Consider the following 14746-nt stretch of genomic DNA (forward strand, 5'->3'; position numbering starts at 1 on the left):
TCTCAAACGTAAACTATTTTGTACCATTCATAGAACGAGGCTCCAAAAACTCACCTAGATATGAATGGAATCGACGTCTACCCTTAGATCAAGAAGAAGTTTGGTTTTGAGAAGGTTTTCTCTTAAGGGAGAAGGTGAAAGAACAGAGAAAAAATGAGAAGGAAAAACTGTCCAGTGAGAAATGAATGTTTTCTATGCTGAGGTCCCTTAAATACCCTCTAGATTCGCGCGCTCTCGTCTGAGTGAGCTCTGCTCTCACTTGGGCGAGAAAACCAAATAGTGAAACTACTCAAATTTCTACTATTCTCGCTTGAACAAAGGGCATATTTCCTAAGCGAGCTACATTCTCGCCTAGGCGAGAATGGGTCCAAAGAGTTCCCCATTTATCCTGCAACTCCTTGCTTGAGCAAGCTCATCTTGCCTAGGTGAGGATGTCATAATACATGTATTATATCACATCAATGTCATTTTTACGTTGTTTAGGACCAGTGATTAACAAAGAGAGCATTATATATTTTTGCTTAATGCAAAGCCATGGAGGTAAGATATACATTATTAAAATCACAGGTCATATACTATGGGTGCTACTTTTTGCATCCCGTAGGGATTCATTCCATTAGTTGCCAAAGCAAAATATACATTTATTGTTTTTGCTGCAAAATCTTCATATTCATCATCAATTTTTTTTCCACTGAGGAGAATTTGTTGGATGCCTAAGTTTCCCATCTCTAGTTCTGACTTTGGCATGCCAAGTCATCTGCTATACATTTTCTGGACTATGAAATAGGCGCCTTAATCTCGATATTATTAGAAAATACCATATAACGTTTGTGGTGTAGATTTCCTCTTTAAGTATCGTGACTCATTACATTTTGGACAATGACTTAATGATGCATACTCATTTTGGAACAAAATGCAATCGTTAGGACAAACATGTATCTTCTCATGGGTCAATCCAATGGAAGGAAGTCTTTGTTTAGCATCATATATTTTCTTAGGTAACACATTATCATCTGGTAGCATCTCATTTAATAAACTTAGCAAGTTTATAAAGCTCTTATCACTCCATCAATTCAAGGCTTCTAAGTTATAAAGTTTTAACATAGAACTCAATCTTGTGAACTTTATGCATTCATTGTACAATGGTGTTTTTGCATAAGCTTTTAGCCTCTCAAACATCTTTGAGCAATCTCTAAGATCTTCTTCAACAACATTCAGAGTGTCTTCAACATGATCACTCTCATCTCTAATTAATGTCTTTGAATAATACATACTCGGTTCCATGTTATGTGATGTACTTCCACCTTGTATCTCAATGTTCTTTGTCTAACAAGTTTATTTTTTGTCAATCCCATTGGACATTAGATGTTCTGCCAATTCCTTCATATTTACTTGCATCATATTCTAACAACACCAACAAGGGCAGGGAATGAGGTTTGATAAATCCATAGTTTGATGGATTTTTTGTTTAGTTTTCTAGGATCTTTTTAATAAGAAAGAATAATTTGGAAGATGAAAACTGCATAAAGATATAATTGTTCAACAAATTCAATTTTTGCTTTTAGTAATTCAAATTGTTTGGATTTAATAGAATTCTTATATAATTTTGTTATTGAATTAGTTTTACAAAAGATTCTAAGCAAGAACACATGAGTTAAAGGCACTAATAGTTCAAATGGATCTAGTGTAATCACTTTCAGTACAAAAAGTGAGCACTTCAGAGGTTTGGAAAACAATTGAGGATTGAGCGTAGCACTTTGTATGCAAAAAGTAAACATTTCAAAGACTTAGGGAATGAAGTATATTGAGCGTAGCTACTTTCAATGCAAAAAGTAGGCACTTCAGACGCTTGGAAAGGAAATTCCTAGTGAAAGTAGCCACTTTTGGGGTCAATAGTAGACACTACAGAGGTGTTAAGGAAAGAACATTATAACACCTTAATTTAATTTCCAAATAAATAAATTTTCACAAAAATGGAAATAATAAAAATTTTCATTCAAATAGTTCCCAATACATAGTACAATAAAGTATTTCAAAATAAGGATGAGTTACAAATTCATATCAAATGATTGTTACAGGACTAGTTTAAATACATCAGAGTTTCAAATAATTTTTTAAGTCCTATAGAAGTTTCATCCATCCCTCACTAAGCCTGATGCTAATCGTCTTGATCACCTAAAAAATAAATATAAGGGTGACTACTCTACACTATCACACACAAGCATAAAGACTCACCTCACACACTGTACACTTTTCTAACATTATTCAACTCACACATCAAGCAAATGTAAAATCATAGTTGATAGATTGTCTAAATATGAGCATTTTATTATGTTGAAACACCCTTACATAGCCAAGTCTATCACTGAGGTTTTCGCTAAGGAAATTGTTAGGTTACATGGCATTTTAGGTTCCATTATCAGTGATAGGGACCTGCTATTTATTAGCTCTTTTCGGCAAGAACTTTTTGGGTTACAAGGCACGAAATTGCAGATGAGTTCATCATACCATCCTGAAACTGATGGCCAGACAGAGGTCTTAAATAGGTGTCTAGAGACATATCTGAGGTGCTTTCCTTATAAGCAGCCCAAAACTTGGTCTTTTTGATTTTGGTATAATACGTCTTTCCACAGTGCCACTGCTACGACTCCATTTGAAACTATCTATGGGGAGGCCTCCTCCTAAAATCATTCATTTCTTACCAGGAGAAATGAAGGTAGAAGTTGTCACTAGAGACCTCGTTGATAGGGATGAAGCTCTTCTTCAACTGAAGTACAATCTTACTAAAGCTCAACAAATGATGAAGAAAGCACAAATATGTCTCTTTTGAAGTAGGAGAATATGTTATCCTTAAGCTACGTCCGCCCAGGCAATAAACAATGCAAAGGACAGTCAATTTGAAGCTAGCAGCCAGGTTCTTTGGACCTTACAAAATCCTCCAATGTGTAGGACCAATAACCAACAAGCTGCGGCTACCTGAAGCTTTTGGGGTTCATCCGGTATTTCATATTTCTTAATTGAAGAGAGCTGTTGGGAACTACAACACATCTCTAGATTTGCATGCTGGTTTTGAAATAGAGTTGGATGAATTTTTTGAACCAGAGGGTGTGCTAGCTTCTATGGTGATTATGTAGAATGCAGAACCAGTAAAGCAGTGGTTAGTTAAATGGAGGAATTGCCTAACTGAAGATACTACTTGGGAGGATAAGACCATCTTACAGAGTCAATTTCCCGACATCAGCCTTGAGGACAAGACTGCTATTCCAGAAGAAGAGAATGTTAGGATTGGGCAAGGGCCCAATATAGTTATTAACTCTAACCCAATTACTAAGGCTAAATCATGGTTTGTATATTCTAGGAGAAAGTAATATTCTCAGAAGGGTTGTCTTTGTTAATATCCTTGTATAGCTATAAATAGGCTGGGAGAGAGAGTTTGTGAAGGAAGGGATTATTTTGTAAATTCTTTGGGCAGAGATAACGCTAAGGAGCAATGCTCTAGGTACTTTTGTACACAAAATCACTTATTCACATATTAATAAAGATTTCTTCTTTCTTCTTCTTTCTAGTTCTTTCTTGATTTCCTATCAAAAAGCCTAGGCGCGCTCCTTGTAATGTTGTTTTCATATCCTTCTCTACGAATCTCCTCCAACTCTTGTAATTGAAGTTGTCCCCATGTCCAGATTACATTGCTTGATCGCCCAGAATGCCTTATGTTCCACTTCTACTGGTAAATGACATGCCTTACCAGAAACAACCTGATAAGGGGACATTTCTATGAGTGTTTTATAGGCAGTCCTGTAAGCCGACAAAGCTTTCTCCAAGCGTAGACTCCAATCCTTTCTATTAGGTTGGACAGTCTTCTCTTCTCAATTAGAGATCTACGCTTGTACATTAGTCTGAGGGTGGTATGGTGTGGAAACTCTATGCATAACCCCAAACTTCTGAAGTAAGGTAGCCATTGTGCGATTGCAAAGGTGTGATTCTTGGTCATTGATTAATGCTTTGGAAAATCCAAACCTCTAGAAAATATGTGACTTCATAAAATCTACAACAACACGAGAATCATCAGTACGAGTGGTTTTTGCCTCCACCCACTTGGAGACATAGTCCATAGCTAACAAAATATAGATAAAGTCAAATGAAACAGGAAAGTGACCCATAAAATCTATACCCCATACAGCAAACACCTCACAGAAAAGAAGAGATAGTTAGGGCATCTCATTCTAGCACGAGATGTTCCCAGTCCTTTGGCATCGCTCACATATCTTACAGAAGTTGTGTGCATCCAAGAACATGGTAGGCCAATATAGTCCAGAATCTAAGATCTTACAGGTTGTATGCTGAGGTCCAAAGTGTCCACCACAAGCTAAGGAATGGCAAAATCTAAGCACAGACTAGAACTCAAGTCCAAGCACACATCATCTGATAATTTTTTCACCATACAACTTCCACAAGTATGGATCATAGCAAATGTAGTATTTGGAATCACTCTTTAGCTTGGCAGCCTAAGCTTTAGAAAAATATATAGGGATCTCTTTGGCAGCCAAATAATTTACCAAATGCATACTCATTTGGAAAGGTGTCTCTAATAGGGAGATCCTCAAGTGGCTACTGAATTATGCTAAAATGGTCTGCCACTAAGTTCTCTGTACCACTTCTATCTGATCTCAATGTCAAACTCTTGCAAAAGAAGCATCCAACGTATTAGCCTCGATTTAGAATCTGACTTCTTAAGCAAGTACCTCAAAGCTACGTGATAAGAGAAAACAATTACTTTAGAGCCAAGCAAATAAGAACGAAATTTATCTAAAGCAAAGACAATGGCTAAAATTTCTTTTTCTGTAGTGGTGTAGTTTGCTTGTGCTTTATCTAATGTGTGAGAAGCATAGGTTACGACATAGGGTTGCTTCTCCACTTTCTGAAGGACAATACCAACTGCAGTGTTCAAAGCATCACACATAAGCTTGAACAGAATCTTCTAACTTGGAGGCTGAATGATAGGAGTAGAAGTGAGACGTCTCTTCAGCTCATCAAAAGCATCCTTATAGGTGTGATCAAAGATGAAATAAGCATCTTTATGCAAAAAGGTGGACAATATGGATGCGATTTTTCTTAAGTCCTTGATGAAGTGCCTATAGAAACCTGCATGGCCAAGAAAAAAGTGCACTTATTTCACAAAAGTGGGATAAGGTAAGGAAACAATTACATCAATCTTGGCTCTATCGATCTCAATACCCCTACTCGACACTATATGCCATAATACAATCCCTTTAGTCACCATAAAATGACATTTCTCATAATTTAAAACCAGATTGAACTGTATGCACCTATCTAATACTCTAGACAAGCTATCTAAACATGCATCAAATAAAAATAGTAAAGTCGTCAATGAATACTTCAAGTGACGTTTCTAGGAAGTCTGCAAAGATGCTCATCATACACCTTTGATAAGTGCCAAGCTCATTACATAGTTCAAATGGCATTCGTCTGTAAGTAAAGGTACCAAAAAGACAAGTGAAAGTGATCTTATGTTGATCATCTAAGGCTATGTGTATCTGAAAGTAACTAGAAAATCCATCTAGAAAATAGTAATGGGACTTCCCAGCTATCCATTCCAAGACCTGATCACTAAAAGGTAGGGAAAGTGGTCCTTGCGAGTGGTCTGATTCAACTTTTTATAATCAATACAGACTCGCCACCCATTCTGAATTCTAGTAAGAATCAACTCATCAAACTGGTTCTTTATGACTATTATGCCAGTCTTCCTGGGTACAACATGGGTCAGACTCACCTACTTGCTATCGTAGATTGGGTATATCATGCCAATAGTTAACAATTTACAAACTTCTTTTTCACCACCTCCAGGAGGGTGGGATTTAGCCTTCTTTGGGGCTGTCTCATAAGTTTTGCATCTTCATCTAGAGAATTCTATGCATACAAGTGGATGGACTAATTCCTGGAATGTCTGCCAAAATCCACTCAATTGCTTGCTTATGGGCTGCTAAAGTTTGCAACAACTCTCCTCTTGTGCAACATCTAAATCTGCTGAAATGATCACGAGTAGCTTGTTATTAGCCTCTAAAAATGCATACTTCAAGTGCTTAGGCAGAGGCTGCAGTTCAAGTGTAGGTGGCTGCATAATAGAGGGAAGTGTCCTGGTGGAGAAGTCTAATTCTGCAACATATATTTGGACAGGTTCAGGGGTATGTATACTTGCAATAATCAAGTTAGAGTTTCCCAAACCTGCTGCTGCATTATATGAAACATCATCAGCTGTTAAATTTGTAAATCTATTAGTCCAAAAATATCAAATTTGTAAATCTTAAATTACCTCTACAAGGTTTACTAGTAAAATCATAATATTTCTTGAAATTATTTTGCTGAAAGCTTTAGTTATAAATTGTATTTAATTAGTTCAAAAATAAACATGGGATTTTCATGTCAAACTCTCTATCCCTACACACACAGATTTTTAAGAAAACCTTAGTATTCTAAGGACCCAATAGAAAACCTTACCTAGTATTTTTAAACCAAAATACCAAGAAGTTAGGGTTTGGGATCAACTCCCCTTACCTAGAAATGGGTCTCTCAGATCGAGTTTTTCTAGAGATTCAAGGGAGAAGCACAATGTCCCGATAGAGAATATTGTCTTAAGGGTTAAAGTTTCCTTGAGTATCACAAAGTACAAAACTTTAGATCAGATAAAATGGAGAAATAAGAATGAAGTTAGAGAACCAAGCTCTAAGAAACTTACTTGGATCTGAATGGTTAAGCTCCCAAGCCCAGATTCGAAGGAAGATTGAAGTTTGGAGGAAAATTTCTGAGAAGAGAGGGTGAGAGGTTGGAGAGAACAGAGGGGAGGTCAAGATTTTGGATTGTAATCCAAGTTTTCTAGGTTGAAGGCCTTTAAATACCCCTTCACTCATGATATTCTTGCTACAGTAATCCCTCCTCTAACTGCAATGAAAAAATTTAACAAACTTTCCTTGTGTTGTCTGTCATTTTAGCTACAGTGAGAGCTCCTCGCTACAACGAGAGAGCATTAGAGAACCTGATTGAGGACGCTCTTCCTCATTACAGTGACACACTGATGAATCCACATTTTACTAAATTTTTAGATATCATTTATTACTTTTTATAGAAAAGAATAGACTTAGATAGTGTAAATAAGATGAATATTCCAATTAGGCTAAATAATATAGGTTTCTTAGTTTTCGGTTAATTTACATTGATTTAGATAGTTTATTTTACATGTTTTGATCATTTGAATAATGTGGCAGGAATCCCCAAGCTTATTTTGAAGTATTATTAGATTTTGAGGAATTTGAGGTGAAAGTAACTACTTTCAAAATTGATAGTGACAACTACAGCAAGCCATTTCCAGCAAAGGGACCAAAGTGATCACTTTCAAAGCTTAAAGTGACAACTACAGCAACCCAGAATCCACTAAACCTGCGCGTGGTTACTATGAATATTCATAGTAGTCACTCCAGAGCATGCAGAATTGAAGGTGTTGCGCGTAGTTACTATCAAAATTCATAGTGACAACTCCAGAGAGTCCAAAATGTCCAGTGTTGCGCGTGGTTACAATGAATATTCATAGTAATCACTCTAGAGAGGAAAAACCCAACTGATGCTGCGCGTGTTTACTATGAAAGAATGAGAGTAATTACTTTGGAGGGCGCCAACTTTAGTATAAATAGATTTTTGCCAAATTAGGGTAGAGAGTTCTTACACCTTTTGTACCTTTTCTCTTCCTTACTTAATTAGGACAATTTTCCAGAGCTTACGGCAACCTTGGGTGACAGCCAAAGGTCCAACCTAGGGTTTGGTTTCTCATTTCTCTTGCTTTTACATTAATGTTAATGAATTTTCTGTATTTTCCAACTGCGTTTTTGACCCCATTTCCATGGAGGGCTAAATTTTGTGTAATCCTTAGTAAGTTCACATAGATTCTTGAGTTCCTTGATTTTAATGATAAAATAATTCCTTTCTTCTCATGAATTACTTCTTCCTTGTCTCTTGAATTGAATTAATGGTGAATGAGGGGGATATTGCTTAATTAACCCTAATTCGTTTAAGGAGATTCTAAATTAGGGATTGCTTAATCCTAGATTTAATTTTAAGGTTGCATAACTTTGGGATGAGAGATTAGAGCTTAACAAATTGTGTAATTTCGTTGGGACCATAAGGTTGATTTTCGCTTATTAAATTAACCTAATTCATGGGAGAGAGGATGAATGTTAAATCTTGAGTGGAATGAGGATAGAATCTTTGTGGATGAACTAAGGATTGCTGTTTTCTATTATTTGAATTAATTAAACTTGTTTGCTTGTTGCTCTTTATATTAAATTGAAACCACAAAACCCCCCCCCCCATTTTAATTGCTTGTTCAATTAATGCCTTCAACATGTTTAATGAATATTAGTAGCCAATGTTCACAGGAGACAATCTAGGGTAACCCTAGTACTATATTAATTTGTTTAAATTTTGATGAGGATTTGCGACAAATCTTTTAAACAAAAGAAAAAAAAAAAGCCATCATCACACACATCTTGCTACAGCGAGATATCCTGCACCAAAACTCCTATTTTTCCATACAAAGCCCACAAAATGGAGGGTGTTACATGCTAACCTTGAGAATACAATAAGGAAAGATGAAGAAATGATCCAAGCAGTGATTAGCGATAGGTATGGTATTTCCTTTGATTTTTGCGTTCTTTGTTTGCTTGTTCTTCCTTTTTATGCTTTACTCGAGTTTTTGTACTCTTCTACTATTTGTTATCCAGATCTCCACAAGCCCTCTTCTCAAATTTTCTCATCTCTTTTAGATCTCTTCCTCTTAACGTTTTACCCTTGCCCCCTAAAATTTTCTCCTCCTTTAAAAAAATTTACTCCCCTCTAAAAATTGATTGTTGCCTCTGTTTAAAATTTTTCTCCTCCCCTCTAAAAACTTGTTCTCTCCTCTCCAAAAGTTTTTGGTTTCTTTCAAAGAAATAGAACCCCCTTCACCAGATTTCTTACTTACATTTTTATAATGGTCTGTTTAGAGTTTCATATGAGGACAAGATTTTTGTGTATTTCCTTCTTAAGCTTTAAAGTTCATTATGGGTGTTGGGGATAAATCTGCACTCTGCAAAATTTTTGTTTTTGGGAGCCAAACTTATTTTCCAAAGTTTTCTATTTTCTTATAAAAATGACATTTTTATTCTATTTTATAAAAACTTGAGAGCAACCGAAAGAAAGAAAATAAAAAATGGTATTTACACTCCTCAGAAACTTACTTACTCATAGTTTTTACTATAAAATTTTGCCTAGATAATTTCTAAAATAATTTATTGATTTCTCATGCCCAAATTCTATTCTTAATGCTAAAATCTTAAGAATCATTAGGTTTCTGTTACTCAAAACAAGAATATTGGAGTTATGGAAAATGGGGTTTTCTCTCCAAAATTCCTTTTTGACACTATAATTTCAAGAAAAACTTATAACTTTGCTATTTAGAATCAAATAGTTTGAGTTTTCTAAGTTAAATTACATAAAAAAGACTTACAATTCAGGTTCAACTCCCCTTACCAGGAAACAGGTCTCTAAGACTACATTCTTCACGAAATTTAAGGGAAATGCAAAGTTATAATCAAGGATGTCACCCATGTAACACCTCGAATTTGGTAATATCAAATTGATTGTTAATATAAGTATGTGTATTGTTAATTAAATATGCATCTTGATTTATGTTAGTGATGTGGATGTGTGTATATTAATAAATATATGTGAGTGTTGGCTTGGATTGGCTGAAGTTGATTAGAAATTTAGACTAAGGGTGAACTGCAGGGACATTCTCGCTGTAGCAAGAGTATTCTCAGTGTAGTGAAAAGGTCTTAGGCAAGTGGCGTGCATCTATTACACTCTCGCTATAGCGAGAGGGTAACAGAGAAGGTGTTTTCTGGGTGTAGTCTCACTAGAGCGAGAGGGTCTCGCTGTAGAGAGAATATGGAAAAACCATGGTGCATTTTGGTCTGATATATTCGCTGTAGTGAGAAGGGGTCTCGCTACAGCGAGAGATGCTCTATAGCAAGACATGCCTCATTGTAGCGAGAATGTCGCGACAATTAGGGTATTTAAGTGGTCTAGGGTTGGGGAAGACATATTTCCCACCTTCCCTTTTGTTTCTCTCTCAATTTTCTCAATCCCTAGCCCTTTTTCACTGATTGAATTGCCTACAGAGCCGTTTGTGCCCTAGATTGAAGGTTGGAATCATGTTTGGAACATTTGGAGGTAAGTATTGTGAGTTAGAATTTTTTGTTTTTACTCTTTCTTCATTCTTCTTGATTTATCATGGATTATTCTATGTACTTAGGGCGAGAATCCGTGTACAGAGCATTTCTACCGTTGATTTCGTGGTGGGTCTTCATTCTAAGGTAAGGGGAGTGATGAAACGAATTTAGCTACTCGTCATGCAAAAGATTGTCGTTAATCCTTATCAAATATGCAAAGAAATAAATGCAGTACTAGGGTGTTGTCCTAGGTCGTCTCCAAGGAATTTTTGGTTGGGAACATACATCGAACAAGTGTGAACATATATTTTAAAGCAAGTAAATTGGGGAGAGGTTTGTCAATTTCCAGATTTTAATCAAGAGCAAAATGTAAACTAGTGAAATTCAATCAATTAAAATGAGTATTTCCTAGTCAATCAATGAGTTCGATCATTATTCTTTCAAATGATTCAATAATCTCCTTTCTTTCCCTTGAATTAAGTTAATCTAACAAGCAAAAATTAACTTTAACATCCCAATTAAAATTAAGCATCTTAATGGGCTCCAATCTCTATCCCTAAGATTAAGCAACCTCAAAGATTAATCAAAATTACGCAATTTTTAATTAGAATTTCGTTAGGTAATTTAGGGTTCATTAAGCAATGTTCCCTTCATGCAAATTCCATTTCATTCAAAGATTGGGGTCAATAAATTCAAGGAAAGAAAGATTTGTATTGCAATTAATCCCAAGAATTCAAGATTCATGTGCATTGACTAGAAATTACAAGGAAGTTTAGCCTTCCATGTGGATGGGCTTCACAAATGAAAGAAAGAAATGCAAGAATGTAAGTAACATTAATGTAAATTCAACAAAAATCAAAAGGGAAATTGGAAATTAAAGCCTATAGAGGACCCTTGGCTGTCACCCAAGACTCCAATGTTCTGGAAAATTGTCTCAATTTGGTAAAGGAAAAAAATGTGTAAAGTGTAAAAGTCCCGTACCCTAATTCCTAAAACCTATTTATATTGGATGCCATGTCAGCAAAGTGTCCACTTTTTGCTTTGAAAGTTCCACTTTGGGCCAAAAGAGTGTCCACGCGCAGGATGAAAGGTTTGCTACTTCTCTGGAGTTGCCACTTTTTGTGCTGAAAGTGGCTACTCTGGTACGCATGGCCACTATTTAAGCCAATAGTGTCCACGCGCAGAAATGCTCCCAAACGGCGTCCTGGTGCTCCCTGGAGTGGTCACTATGAGAGGCAATAGTGGCTACTTTGGGTCCTTCAATTTCCAAACTTGCTGTAGTTGCCACTTTTGCTCTTGAAAGTGGCTACTTTGAAGCCAACCTTCATCCAAGGGCCAAGATTTCTCAAAAATTAACTTGGGGATTTTGCAAAATTATTAAGAAAATTAAAATTGCAGTCTATATCTATGTAATTAAATGCAAATTAACTAAAAATTAATAAACCTTTGATTTTTACTCAAAATGTAATTTTTGTACTATTTACACTATATAAGTCTAATTTTTCTATTAAGGAAAACTAAAAAGACAAGTAAAAACATGATAAAATGTGGATTCATCACAACCTCAAACTTAAACTTTTGCTTGTCCTCAAGCAAATCAAATGAAGAGAGTTGGATTTATCCAAATTTTTTTTTAAAGATTTCCATTTCAACTTCATGCTTTAATTAGCACTTCCAACATCTTCACAACCATAGACTCATTCAACAGAGGAATCATATTCATGTCAAATATTCCATGCAAAGTCCCACTAAATTGAAACAAAAGAATCAAGCAAGGTTTCATGTGACTCACATAATGCAAAGAAACTATCCATCTCACAAGGTGGTGTTTCACTCATCACTCAATAACATTTCAGGCTAAGTGTTTTCCCTCAATCCATGCATTTTGCCTCACCCTACCATAGGCTTGCCCATATTCTCAATCTCCTTTGCCTAGACACAATGAGCCACCTATCATGAGGGCTTTGTTGGTCACAAATGGGGTTAGGATAGGTTCAAATTTAATCAAGGAGGGTCACAAGATCAAGTGGGTACTCAAGAGGAGGGAGTTCTTTTGAGTGATTAAGTACAACAACTAGAGTGGAATGCCTTAAATGATGTAGCTTAAGAGGTTCAAGCATTCTTTCACCACATTTTTTTTTCTTTTAATTTGCCTTATGTGAAAATCCTTTTTCAACTCAAATGTCTTGCTATATTTTTCTTTCTTTCTTTTCTCCTTTTTCATTCGTTCATATTTTTGTGATGTCATGGACTTTGACAATCATTTTTTTGACATGTATTATGAACATGTATGCTGTCCACCACCCCAAACTTAAGATGTTGCTTGTCCTCAAGCAACTACACTCATAATCGGCACTCCAAACTTAGGTGCTTGCACTAAATCTTGAGGTAACTCAAAAGAAATGCCTCTCTTAAGGAAGGAAAATTATTGGTGCAAACTAAGTTTGGTAAAAGTAAGACATGGGGAACAAGGGAAAGGAGGTGAAAGGATGGGGGGTATATGCAAAGAAGGCCTCAATCATCTAGATGGAAAATTGCACAATGCATATTCAATTAAGAAACAAGGCAAGTTCTAGAGGATGAATGCAACAATACATGTAATATGCACATAGAAAAAGAAGTAAGAGGCCCAATTCACTACCATGGTAAAGGTGACAAGAACTTGCAATAATGTGAGCACAATTCACCCGGCAAGAAAATATGTTTAAAATGTTAGGAACGGAAATATGTACAAAAATGAGAATGAGTATGGGTTGAATGGGAAATGCAATCAGAGCATAAAAACAAAATTATAAAACAGGACTAGATTAAAAAGAAAAGAGAAGGCATGAAATGAGGAAAAGTAAGCGAGAAATAAATGCAAAACAGGGACAAAAAGTTCACCCCTTTTTTATAGATGATGTATTCAAAGTTCCTTCTAGGATTGCTTGACATTATCTACAGAGAAGAAAGAATATGTGAATGGGTAATGCAGGGAAATTGGGTCAACCCTCCATGGTAACACACAACAGCAAGCAATCAAACCAGGGCTGCAAAATAATTTGATACCATCCTAAGTAATTTGTGTGCAAAAGGGTGTATAGTGCTAGATATGACTCAGAGGGCAACCAATGTCAATCATGGTACATAGCTGATGAATCCAAACTTTATAGATATTTTGTTTGGTTTTTATAAAGTTTTAATAGAAAAAATAGACTTAGAGGTTGTAAATAACATTAAAATCTTATTTAGGTAGAAAATAATAGCTTTCTTAATTTTTGTCTTATTTCCATAAATTTTTGTGAATATATTTTGTAATTTTGATCATTTGAATAATTGTGCAAGAAATTCTAGACAAATTTCATGAATTTTTGGCTCTTTAAAAAAATATAAACTGAGAGTAACTACTATCAGATACCAGAGTAATCACTCCAGGGAGCTGGTTTCAAGGGATAGGCCAGAGTAACCACTTTCAGATATCAGAGTGATCACTCCAGAAGCCCCAGACCCCAAGTGCCCTGCGCGTGTTTACTCTCAGAAATGAGAGTAATCACTCCAGAAAGGGAAAAAGCTAAAGTTGTTGCGTGTAAACACTCTTGTTTTACAGAGTGATCACTATGGGGCCAATGCAGACTTAGTATATATAGACTTTTAGAAATTAGGGTACGGGATGATTCATTTTCCTTAGATTCTTTTGCCACTTTTGGAGCATTTTGCAGAGCTTAGGATTCTTGGGTGACAGCCATGGATCCATTATAGGTTTTAATTTCCAATTTCCCTTTTGATTCTCCTTGATTTTATATCAATGTTGTTTATGTTTCTACATTTCCTTCTTTCATTTGTGAAGCCTATCCATATGGAGGGCTAAATTCTCTTGTAATTCCTAGTCAACTCATTTGGTTCTTGAATTCTTGGGTTTAATGGCAATATTGCTCTTTCTTTCCTTGGATTTATTAACTCCAATCTCTGAATGAAATGAAATTTGCATGAGGGGAACATTGCGTAATGAACCCTAAATTACCCAAACGAAATTCTAATCTAAAATTGCTTAATTTTGATTAATCTTTGAGATTGCTTAATCTTAGGGATAGAGGTTGGAGCCAATTAAGATGCTTAATTTTAATTGCGATGCTAAAGTTAATTTTCGCTTGTTAGATTAACTTAATTCAAGGGAAAAATAGAGGATTATTGAATTATTCAAAAGAATAGGGATAGAACTCATTGATTGACTAGGAATTACTCTTTTTAATTGATTGAATTTCATTAGTTTACATTCTGCTCTTGATTAAAATCTGGAAATTGACAAACCTCCCCTCAATTTACTTGCTTTAAAATATATGTTTACACTTGTTCGATGTATGTTCCCAACCAAAAGTTCCTTGGAGATAACCTAGGACAACACCCTAGTATTGCATTTATATCTTGCATATTTGATGAGGATTAATGACAATCTTTGTGCATAACGAGTAGCAAAAATTCGTTCCATCAAT

The sequence above is a fragment of the Abrus precatorius genome, unplaced genomic scaffold (genome assembly GCF_003935025.1).
Source record: "Abrus precatorius isolate BTA unplaced genomic scaffold, Abrus_2018 Scaffold1, whole genome shotgun sequence".
In the NCBI taxonomy this organism is placed as follows: domain Eukaryota; kingdom Viridiplantae; phylum Streptophyta; class Magnoliopsida; order Fabales; family Fabaceae; genus Abrus; species Abrus precatorius.